Source organism: Ochotona princeps, chromosome 27 (genome assembly GCF_030435755.1).
Source record: "Ochotona princeps isolate mOchPri1 chromosome 27, mOchPri1.hap1, whole genome shotgun sequence".
In the NCBI taxonomy this organism is placed as follows: Eukaryota; Metazoa; Chordata; class Mammalia; order Lagomorpha; family Ochotonidae; genus Ochotona; species Ochotona princeps.
The window spans coordinates 15,982,947-15,995,285 of NC_080858.1; the positions used below are offsets into that span (position 1 = coordinate 15,982,947).

At 39.3% G+C, this 12,339-nt stretch overlaps 1 protein-coding gene across 1 annotated transcript in view; it reads right to left on the reverse strand.

Annotated features, from left to right (window-relative positions):
- The window catches only part of PDE6H (phosphodiesterase 6H), a 129,151-nt gene that overhangs the window by 73,215 nt on the left and 43,597 nt on the right, over positions 1–12,339 (reverse strand). The gene's annotated exons all lie outside the window — the stretch shown is intronic.

Below are 12,339 nucleotides of genomic sequence, written 5' to 3' on the forward strand. Positions count from 1 at the left end.
TTTGTTCATTTTTGCTGAATGTAATTTTTCTGCTCTTTCAAATGTTCACACTTTTGTCTTAAAAATGTTTCTTGGAGATCACATATTAGACTTCTTTTTAAAAATATACTCTTAAGTAGGCTAGTAAGTTTGGTACACTTGTGCTAATTAGAATTACTACTACATTATAATAATTTTTTACAATGCTTTTCATATTATCACTCAATTAGAGATTTTCACAGTATATTTAAGTCCTTGCGTAGATGCCTTCCTATTTCCCCTATCTCATGAAAATTTTCTTGAGGACAGAAAGCCATTTTAATTAACAAAGAATCTGGCATACAATAGACAGTTTATGCATAATTGTAGAATAACTTAGCAAATGAATGAAATATCACTGTTATGCTTAGAAATTGTCCCACCAGTAATATATGTGCTCTTTTATAAATTCAACTTGGCAAATAATTGTTAAATTTAAATTTTTTGTCAGGCACACAATGAGTTTTGAACATAATGTTCACTTTCCTGATATCTACAATACAATGATTAGTAATACAACACAAATGACATACACAGAAACATACATAAATATTGACACAGGACGACTCTACACATAGAAAAATCCAGAGCACAGAAACTCACAGTGTCCCTCAGGACAAAGTCAGGTGACAATTTTGAGCCCCCTATTTGTCCATAAAAAATTTTTATAAAAATGAAATATATTTTCTATATCAAGATAGCATTTTCACTATATTTTGTATTCCTAGACATATGTGAATATTCACTATAGATACGTTCAGTTATTAACACACCTTTTATTCCTGGTTCTCTCTCCAAAGATGCCTATAACCATTAGGATAATAAGAAATGCTTCCTCCTCACACACGTATGTATTTTATTTTATTTTCAGGATTGTTGGCATTACTGTCGGTAAGAACATTTTGCTTCAGTCTGGATAATTTAAATAACAGGGCATGTGCCATGACCTATATATATTGATTTACAGGACTAGCGATGGTTTCCTATCTTTGTCTCAATCTTTAAGGGCACTGAAGATGCTTCAGGATCCTTAACTGCCCTTTGAATATTTTCTCTAATCCTGCAACACCTAGAAACCATTCCTGCACATCAGCTTTGCCAAACCTCTTCAGAGGAGCCTGTTTTTACTGCCTTTTTATGCAATGCAGACACACAGGCAAAATGAGCAATGATTTGGGTTTGTTTGTTTTGTTTTGTTTTGTTTTTACTTATCTTTGAGCCGACACAGGAAAAAGCTCAGCCAGTTGACCCTGAACTGGCCCCTGGAAGGGTTGAGTCCTAGGACAAAGCAAAATACAAAGACCAAATACGGAGGCTGAGAACTACAAGTAAAGTTGCCAGATTTAGTTCAGGTCAAAACCAACTTTCAGTTGTTCCAGGAACATTTTCATTTCTGTGCCATTGTCTGCTTGATTTATAGCTGACAACTAAATGTTAAAGTGTTTAAACGCTGCACTTTTCCAGAGTCCGTGGCAGAAAGAACTGCCAGTTTCTGTGTCGGAGTTCCCACTCACGCTCAAGAATCTCGGGCTTCAAAACGCGTATCCCCAGAAACCCTCCAGCTCCGGCTGCTGACCTTAAGAGAAAGTTCATACATCATCAGCAGCTGTGGATGGGAAGGCAGTACTGAAACTCATTCCAACAAACACAGCAAAATTTCTTGGAAAAGGAAAAGTGATACAAAATTTTCTTCCTTTCAGCTGTTCAGTAAATATCCTATGAATGTTTAAAAAGAGAAGAAAAAGAGAGAGGGAAGGAAGATAGAGAAAGAAAAGAGAAAAGGAAAAGAAAGTCTATAGAGAGACTTTAGGATAATTGTCCTCTTGGTGATAAATTAACTTTTATAAAAAAGATTGGTTTATTTTTATTTGGAAGTCAGATTTACAGAGAGAGAGAGAGAATGAGATCTTCCATCCACTGGTTCACTCCCCAAATGGCTGCAAAGGCCAGAGCCAAGCAACTTTGAAGCCAGGATTCAGTAGTTTCTTCCGGGTCTTCCACATAGGCACAAGGGCCTAAGGACTTCAGCCATCCTCTGCTGCTTTCCATAAGCAGAAAGCTGAGATAGAAATGGAGAAGTCAAGACTAGAACCAGCACCATATGGGATGTCAGCTCTGCAGGTGGAAGATTAGCCTGTTGAGTCACTGTGCCAGACCCATGAATTCATTTTTTAGATATTATGAATAGATAATAAATTCATTTCTCTTTTCAAGCTAAGATTTGTGTTTTCTTGTAGCTATTGGGCACTAATAAAAGCCTTATATTGATGGACCAGGAAGAAATATAGAAAAAATTTATTATACTACATAATAAATATTATTCATATGAATGTAGTGAGAATTAAGATAACTAAACCTGTCTTTTGAAAATCTTTCATGTGGGGCCCGGCGGCGTGGCCTAGCGGCTAAAGTCCTCGCCTTGAACACCCCGGGATCCCATATGGGCGCCAGTGCTAATCCCGGCAGCTCCACTTCCCAGCAGCTCCCTGCTTGTGGCCTGGGAAAGCAGTCGAGGATGGCCCAAACCTTTGGGACCCTGCACCTGTGTGGGAGACCCGGAGGAGGTTCCTGGTTCCCGGCTTCGGATCGGCGTGCACCGGTCCGTTGCGGCTCACTTGGGGAGTGAATCATCGGATGGAAGATCTTCCTCTCTGTCTATCCTCCTCTCTGTATATCCAGCTTTCCAATAATAATAAATCTTCCTGTTTCTTTCCACTGAACTTTTTTTAAGATTTATTTATTTTTATTGGAAAGTCAGATTTACAGAGAGAAGGAAAGACAGAAAGAAAGATCTGTCTGCTGGTTCACTCCCCAAGTAGACGCAACGGCTGGAGCACAGCTGATTAAAAGCCAGGAGTTAGGAGCTTCTTCTGAGTCTCCCACATGGGTGCAGTGTCCCAAGGCTTTGGGCCAACCCCAACTGCTTTCTCAGGCCAGAAGCAGGGAGCTGGATGGGAAGTGGAGCAGCTAGAACACAAACCAGCACGCATTCATGATCTCAGCACTTACAAGGCAAGAATTTAGCCACTGAGCGATCATGCTGGGCCCTCCACTGAACTTTTCATATCCATAATGGATAAAAGTTTTCTGCTGTACTTGGAGTCAGATTTTTCATATAATGACAGGTGGTTTGCATAAGCTCATTCCAATATACCAGTATGTCAAAATCAGAGAAAAACACCAAGGAAGAAAATTTACATTTCAACACAATAATAGAGCATTTTACATTTTACTCTTCCATTGTAAGCCTCGTTATTGAAATGAATTCACTAAGATTTTTGCTAAGACAATAGTACACTTTTTTATGTTTTGGGGTTACAATTTAATTACACTATGTTACTATCTGGAAAACTTTCAGGAATATTGCACTTCCAGAAAGAAGAAAATCATTTAATTTACTAGTTGGATGACTACATAAACCAAAGGTAGAAAAAAAGTTTGAAATATAATTTCCCTTATTTGGACATACCATCTAAGATTTAATATTTGAAGTAACACTGATTTCTTATGTTCATAAGAATTGAGTTTATATTTCCATTAAAGGATAGGGTTATTCTCAGTTATAATTGTGAGACTGCTGGTATAGATCTCCATGTGCTTTTATAATGCTCATGCAATGGCACTAGGTTTACAGATCAGATCAGCTCAAGAAACAAAGAAGTTCTTACTATGTCACATGAAGCATACAGGAGTAGGATGACATAGATGAATACAAGTCAAGTCTGACTCCTCTGAGATGCTTGACATCCAGTGTGAGACACAGTTGTGCAAATAATTTCATCATCCTGTGATGAAATTAAGCATCATCTATGAAGGGAGTCCCCTGGGATTAATATGAAAACAAGCAACAGACATTTAACTCAGTGTGAAAATTCAGCAAGAGAATTTGTTCTTCTTGCTACAAAAAATATTTAGACTTTATCTAGAGATGAGTTTCCAAAATACTGAGTCAGAGTCTAATGAGTAAATATGTAGTATAGGGAGGAGGCAGAAGAGGAGACTGGCGATTGTGCCAGTAATAGCTGGAGGAAGGTGTGTGGCAAGCAGGAGAACAGATATGCCTGTCATTCACAAAAAGAAAACATGTGCCACTGGAAAAGTAAAGCACAGTGTTATGGGGGATTTAAGGAAGAAGTAAGACATCATGCAGCAGGTGCTGTTTCAGTTCAGCTACAAAGGATGCCTGAAGTTGCTATAGCTACATATAGCAAAGTAAAACAAGGGAAGAAAGTAAAAAATTAGCAAACGTGTGATGATAAACACTGCGGAATATCATAGGAACAATTCTCAGTATAGGTAAAGAATTTGCTATGTGAAGTGAAATGGTGAATTGAATGTGAAGAGGAGCTGAGAGGAAAGGGATGAGAACTGGCATTTGGTGATACCTGCTACGCTGCAGCCACTTGCTAAGTATTTCACAAGGATTGTCTCATTAGCTCTTCACAGCAATCTCTGAAACAACTGGCATCACTCACACTTTACAAGGAGGAAATGACTTATCCAGAGACTTATGGCTTGCTAGAAATAATAATAAAGCTACATTTTTAAAATTTTTATTTCTAATTTTGATTTTTTATGGTACAATTCTGTAGAGTCTGGGATTCTTCCCCCGCCAAATTCCCACCCCCCCCCCACTGATTTTCCTCATATCGTTACAATAGTATAGCCCTTCATAAGGAGTTATAATCCCATCAGTCTGTTATTTAAGTGTGCTCCAACACTTGAACACTGGTACAGACAGTGTCAGACAAGCCAGATCCCATTGTCCAGATATGTCCAACAATTTCATTGGGAGTCCATCTTTGATTTGGAAGCATGGAAGCATGTTGCATTGTATCCCCACATCTGGATATGGTAGTCTCTATTACTCCATCACTATACATTCCCTTAAATGAGAAGCCACAAACTAAGATCAACAACACGCAGGAAGCTAAAATGAAAGGAAAAATTCCTAGGTATTTAAGATTCCTCTCTACTATGTTAAAGGGCACTGTACTTAAAAATTTATTTCTCAGCCATGGAATTATTTGTGTACACTATTGCCATTGATTTGTGTTCATTAATTTTGTATCCTGCTACCCTGCCAAATTCTCTTATGAGCCCCAGTATTTCCTTGATCAAGTCTTTTGGATCTTTATGTAGAGAATCATGTCATCTGCAAACAGGGGTAATTTCAATCCTTCATTTTCTATTTGAATTCCTTTAATTTGTTTTTCTTGCCAAATAGCTCTGGCAACGACTTCCATTAATGTTTGTTTCACACAGTTAGATGCCTTTGCATTTGGCACATGTACATTTATTATGGTGATCTCTTCTGATTGAATGGATCCTTTGTTCATCATGCGCTGTTCCTCTTTTAATGTTTTTTTTAAATCAAAGTATATATCATCTGATACAAGAATGACTACACCTCTCAACAAAATAAATGTCTCTTTTAAAATTTCATAAAGATCTATAATAAATAATGTAGGAGTATGAGAAAACAGTAAACAGAGAGAATGATAAATTTCAAGAATCGGAGTTAGAGGTAAGGCCACCAACAGACTAATATCAATTATACAAGACTGCTTGAACAAATCCCACCAGGCAGAGCTGGCATAAATGGGCGCAAGTCAGCCCAACTCACATTTCAAAGCCTTTTTTTCCCCCCAACATAGTTCTATCAGTGAGAAACAGAGGTGGAAAGAAATCTTTCATAGCCTGTTCACGTCTTAGTTTGATCAGCAAAGGCATACTTTTGCACTATATTGTCTCCAATAATGCCTGGAAATTTTTAGGGTCCCCTAACCTTCCTTTTCTGAATTCTATCCAATTTACACAGTTTGTAATCACTAGAGGATGCAACAAATGAAACAGCAGCTTCAGATCTGTTACATAAGGAAACTTTTGTCTCACTGACCCAAATTACATTGAAAACATTACCCTTTTTCTCTGAGGGATTGCAAGGCAAGTCAATATGAAACGCAAATGAATGAAGTTGTGTGAATATAAATGGGAAATAACAGAAAATGGGATCTCCTGAAAGACAGACAATGGTTTGAACAAAGTTCTTCAACGCTTCTATCGGTGGTTTGCAGCCCCAGGTATGGATCTGGAAAGGCCACTTGCAAAACTTCAATAAGAATAGAATGTTCCTTTAAACACTAAACTTCTCTATTTTATTTAACATTTCAAGGATGAAATCATCAAGAAGCATAAAATTGTTACAACCTATTCCAATATTCTGTTTAAAAAAAATAAATTTGCTGCTCTACTGTCATGCATTAGAATTAAAACGTTCAGGCCCGGCATTATAGCCTAGTGGCTAAAATCCTGATCTTGCATGCACTGGGATCCCATTTGACGCTCAGCTCATGTCCCAGCTGTTATGCTTCCCATCCAGCTTCTTCCTGTGGCCTGAGAAAGCTGTAGGGAACGGTCCAAAGCCTTGGGACCCTGCGCTTACATGGGAGACCTGGAAGAGGCTCCTGGCTTCACATTGGCTCAGCCCAGCCTTGCGGCCAATTGGGAAGTAAACCAGTGGACATAAGATCTTTCTCTGTGTCTCTTCTCCATAAATCTGACTCTCCAATAAAAATAAATGAATCTTGAAAAAAAAAAGGAAAAAATCTAAAGCTTTCAAGCTTTCACTTAAGCATCCATGGAACCAAAATCTTGCTGAATCAATCCCCCCAATGTTTGACATTTTCTCATCTCTGCTTCCATTATCACCAGTAATCTATTGACTTGGGGCGGGAAACATAGAATTACACTACACCAAGGTGAATGAACAACATGTTTTGAAATGACATTTTTGTGTGTCGACATTTCAATGTTACATGTCAGCTCTACAGGTATTATTTCAGCTAACCAACAGTCTTCTAAACTGGGTTTAATAATCCAGAGTCGTATCACTGGGAAATGTTGAATATGAGATCCAGGAGTTTAAATTATTTGTTGGATGTCACACAAGGAGGTGGCAGGGCCAGAATGCCAAAACCAGGCTTCTCTTCTTCCAAAAAAACCACATCCCTGAGCCAGACGGGTTATATGTGTTCTACAAAGCCTCTCTTCAGAGGCCAAGGTAGCTTCTGTGGTAATTGCTTGTCTGAAGGAGGAATCAAAACGGGTGGAGGCAATAGCAAGGTACAGTGAAGATGGGGCATGCTTTCCCCCTTGCTGTTTTGTTTTGAAAGAGCAGGTTACATGGATTCAGACTGGAGTTTGCATATTTGGCATATCTGACTCCTGTAGTTACCAAACTTTCCTCTGGTTAATTTGCCACTACTTAGAATCTAATTTCTCTTTCCTTCAAGGAAAAACCCTTGGCTGAGACATAAGGTCCATTCAGGTATGTGGCTTTAATGAAAGGCTATTTAAGAATAGCCTCGGGGGGAGGGGTGGGGTGATTCCCAGTTCCAACGAAACTGTATCACATAATACAATGTAATCAATGAATAAAAAAAAAAAAATAGCCTGTGTTCATTCCTCATGTTTGTCACCTTCACAGGGCAATGACTAATGTGAATTCCTTTTAATAGCCAGTGTTGACTGAAAATCAACATACCATATGATCCAGCAATAGCACTCCTAGGAATATATCCAAAACATCTACTACACAAGAGACCAACATGCACACCTATGTTCATAGCAGCACAATCTACAATCGCAAAAACCTGGAAGCAACCAAAATGCCCATCAATAGAAGACTGGATAAGAAAGCTATGGTTCATCTACTCAATGGAATACTACTCAACTATTAAAAAAGAACGAAATGCAGTTCTTTGTGGCCAAATGGGCCCGACTGGAATCCATCATGCTAAGAGAAATGAACCAATCCCAAAAGGTTAAATACCACATGTTTGCCTTAATCTGAGATGAAAAGATGACAACTTGGTAGACAGTACCTGTATATTGTAATATTAGTACAATCTCTAACAACCTGTATCCAATGCAATAAGATAATGAGATATAATCCATAAACCAACAATTAATGTCAGAATACTTAAGATCTACATCGAAAAACTGTAAAACCTACTATACCCTCAATACGCTATGTTAATCCATAACGGGGAGGGAGTGCAGTGAAGTCTTTCAGGACCATAAAAAGAGTGAGGAAAAAGTACAATATAGCCTATCAAGATCAAATCTGGTAATTCATAGACAACAGACTCAAAGTGGCACTAAACAATAGTAAAACTACTATACCAATGCATGAGGTGGGAATAGGGTGCAATCCTGACAACCTCTTAACAAGAGGTCATGTGCATGGAGCAGGGAGGCACTCCAGAGTAGAGCAGGTGGTAAGGAGGAAGCTTGGATCCCAACCATGAAGACTCCCAGACCTTCACCACAAACTATTAATACAAGCAACAAGGACTATATCCCAACTGCCAAGGAGGCCACAGGGAATTGGATGCCCTCGGAGGCTGAGTACTCTGAGGTCACCCACTCCCAACCGGAGCTTCCGCAGGGGATGGAAGAAGTCCAAACACTACCGTGCAGAAACCAACGTCATCGGAAAGACAACCAGAAGCCCTGAGTGGTCCGCAGAAACAGAAGAACAATAAACGTCCTTCGGGACCAGGAAGGAGAGCTTTCTCTGGTCCGAGCCTGGCTCCACCTCTGGACCCCCACCCTCCCTTGCAAGGACCATCGGGATCGCTCCAAAAACCCCTCATAGCAAACAAACAATTACACAAACTAAAAAAACTTAAAATAAATAGACAAACAACAAAAAATAGAGCTTGAATCTGACAGGAAAGAGCTGGCGAGGATTGGCTCATGCCTTGCTGGGTAGGACACAAAGATTAGTCACTCCTCACCATGGTGTTGAGGATTTTCCTGCACACCCCCACCCCCCCTAAAATGTTCTGCACCTTAATTGTTGACAGATGTCTTGTTAGAGTTACAAGCCAGTCTAGATTATCCTAAAAATCTGCCAAGATCAGCAAAATTATACTTCAACACAACAAATAGCTAAATACTAAAATGAAATAGACACAAGACAGCTGAATGGTACCTTATAGCCATTTTAAGGTATATAGCAGCCGGTCCTGTATATAAACTAAAATTGAAATGTCAATGAACTAATCATAGGTTGTGGTTAAGAACTTGCTTTTTTTTTTTTTTTTTTTTAACATACTGGTTACTCAAAACCATGTCAATTCCATAATGTTGCAAATTGCTGTTGATGTTATATTGGGACTCTTAATTGACTGGGATGATATTCTACCAGCTCTAACTTTGGACCAGAAATGGTCTCCCCAAGAAACTGTTCAACCCATCTGGACAATAAGTAGCTGGACTCTATGCTTGGTATACGTTTGCAAGGAAGGAATCTTGATTGAATTTGAACTGTAATACTGCATCAAGGTGGAGGAATCCACCAGGGGGGAGGGGCGTGGGGAGGGGTGGGGGGATTCCCAGAGCCTATGAAACTGTCACATAATGCAAAATAATTAATAATAAAAAAATAACCAGTGTTGGTCATTGTGTTCACTTAAGTTTTACTTCAATGACTGTTATCGGGAAGTCGCTTTTGGGCTAGCATGGTGGTGCAATAGGTTCAGCCATCTCCTATGATACTGGATCTTATTTGGAGTACTGGTTCACATTCTGTCTGCACCACTTCTGATCCAGCTCCCTGCTAATGCACCTGAGAAAGCAGCCTGAGGGTCTGGGCTCCTGTCAACTGTTAGAATGGGTTTCTGACTGCTAGCTTCAGCTTAAACCAGCCTCAGATGTTGTGGTCATTTGAAGAATGAACCTGCAGATGGAAGAACTCTCCTCTTCCTCCTTCCTTTTTCCTGTCCCCCAACCCCTCTCTTTCACTCTTTCAATAAATAAATCTTTTTTAAAGACATTATTTCCAATTTGATCACATTAAATACATGTATTAAATTATCATACTGAAATACATACAATTAAAATAATAATTTAAAAAGGAAAAAAATGCCATTTCTATCATCTCCAAAACTGCTTCTTACAATTTAAGAGATATACTCTCATGGTCACATGTGTTGTGGCTTGGTAAGCAATGCTATCATCCTCTCCCTTCTCTTCACATCCTCAAAAGTTTCAGACTCATTTTGTATCCATCTCATTCATAGCACCCTCCTCATATCCCATCTCCTCACCAATCTCACCTTTTAAACACCTGCTTCTGCTGCTTGTTTGGCTCCCAGAAATTATTTGGCTCCATTTCCTGGGTGTAAATCCTTGAATCTATGAAGGAGTGTCTTTATGAAAGGTAATCAAAAGGATTTGGCAAAGCATGGGGTGACCATGAAAAACTGCCTTCCACTGCAGCTAAGAATCCATGAGAGAAATACCATGGGTTCCATTGTCATCGAACTTCATCCAGCAAAAGAAGCCAGAGTCAGATGAATCAATAGCCAGTGTCTCCTAACTTCATCTCTCGCTAAGACAGGAGACATAGAACCTGCTCTCTGTTTTCCTTTGAGATGAAATAGCATTTTATAAGTTGAGCGTAGATTTCCACTGCTGTGTGGGATCCAAATAGTTGTAGAAATCACAGTTGTAAGTAAGATGTAAGTAAGCCGAAAGGTTTTGGAAAGTGATACATACGACCTGGAGTGTGTTCAGGCAGACAATTTTGTGTGCAGAGAACTGGAGATAGAAATGGAAGACCCAGCTTCCAATACTGAATTCATTCCTTTTTCTATCTATAAAGTCATTCAGCTTTCCAAGCTTGAATGGTAATGCACAAGTCTTTAATTTCTATTGTCTTATTTTAAAGGGCATTTAAGAAATTACCTTTTTAAATGTGCATACTTTCTTTAATCTCGTCTTATCTCTGCAAGTGAACTCAATGAACCCTGCAGATAGAATCACAAAACTATTTCAACAAATGCCAGAACCCTAGCAATATTGTGTGATATGCATATTAGTTATGAAACCAATATTCTTTTACCTCAAACAACATTGCATTTTGATCCTACGTTGGCCATTTACTTGCCATATGACCTTGGATAAACTATTTAGCTTTTTTGGTCCTTCTTTTTCTTATGTGTAAGATGTGAGTAATTGGGCCCAGCATGGTAGCTTAGTGGCTAAAGTCTTCGCCTTGCACATTCCAGATCCCATTTGGGTGTTGGTTCTAATCCCAGTTGCTCCACTTTCCAGCCAGCTCCCTGCTTGTGGCCTGGAAAAGCAGTCAAGGATGGCCCAAAGCCTTGGCACCCTGTACCCACATGGGAGACCTGGAAGAAGCTCCTGGCTCTTGGCTTTGGTTAGGCTACTTGGGAAGTGAATCAGCGGACAGAAGATCTTTCTCTCTGTATCTCCTTTTCTCTGTATATGACTTTCCAATAAAAACAAATAAATTTTTTTAAAAAGAGAAATGAGCAATTACATCAATTTATAAAATTATTATGAGAAAGTGATTATCAGAATCAGACTACCTAGTATGTAGCAAGAACTTGACATGAACTGGCACTTCTTGTAATTTTCTTCTATACAAATGAACTTTTTTAATAATAAAGAAAAGAGCAGACTGGGTTGGACCCTGTATTGAATGGCTGAGACAAGAGTGAGGTCTGGGGTCATCTCTAGTGAGATTTTTTTAGGGGACTACCCCGCGCCAACTGCATCCCTGTCTTCAGAACTCCAGCCGCAGGGAAAATCAGAGGATCTGTGGTCTGACTGTAGAGTGTATGTGTCAGAACTGGGCCTCCTAAGACAGAACAGTGGGTGGCATGCCCAGATGAGCATGAAGGATATGGCAGTCCATCAGGGCCTGCAGAGGACATCTGGTACTATAGCAGAGGATGGAGGGCAGAAGAAATTAGACAACTACCCCAGCCAAGGGTTGTCAGCAGATATCTGGGCGAACCAGAGGACTCTGAAGGTGGACTATGTCAACCAGTGGACCTTGAAAGGATTTCCTCACCCTTGCAGTAATAAAAGCAACAGCACTCCAGAAATATCCAAACCGCTTGGGCAGAACCCTCGGAATATGCACACATTGAGACTCTGGGTTGATATGAGGAAGCAGTTCCTCATCCCTGGGTACTGGGACATTCGGAAAGCTGTGTCTAGCTTACCCCTTTGTCTTTCCCCTGCCACCAGAAACAACAAGAAATAGCAAAATTGGAAACAATGAGTTCACTCACTTTTTCCTAAACCTCAAGCCTTCCCACCCTGATCAACCATGTAATCATTACAAAAAAACAAAATTAATAAAAAAGAAAATGACCATCAATTTTATTAATAGAAATTATAATCTGAATGTATCAGAAAGGAACATACACTATTCTTTTTTTAGGCGTTTTTAAGATTTTTATCACAGATAATCTCTTAACATGAAAAAAACTTGAA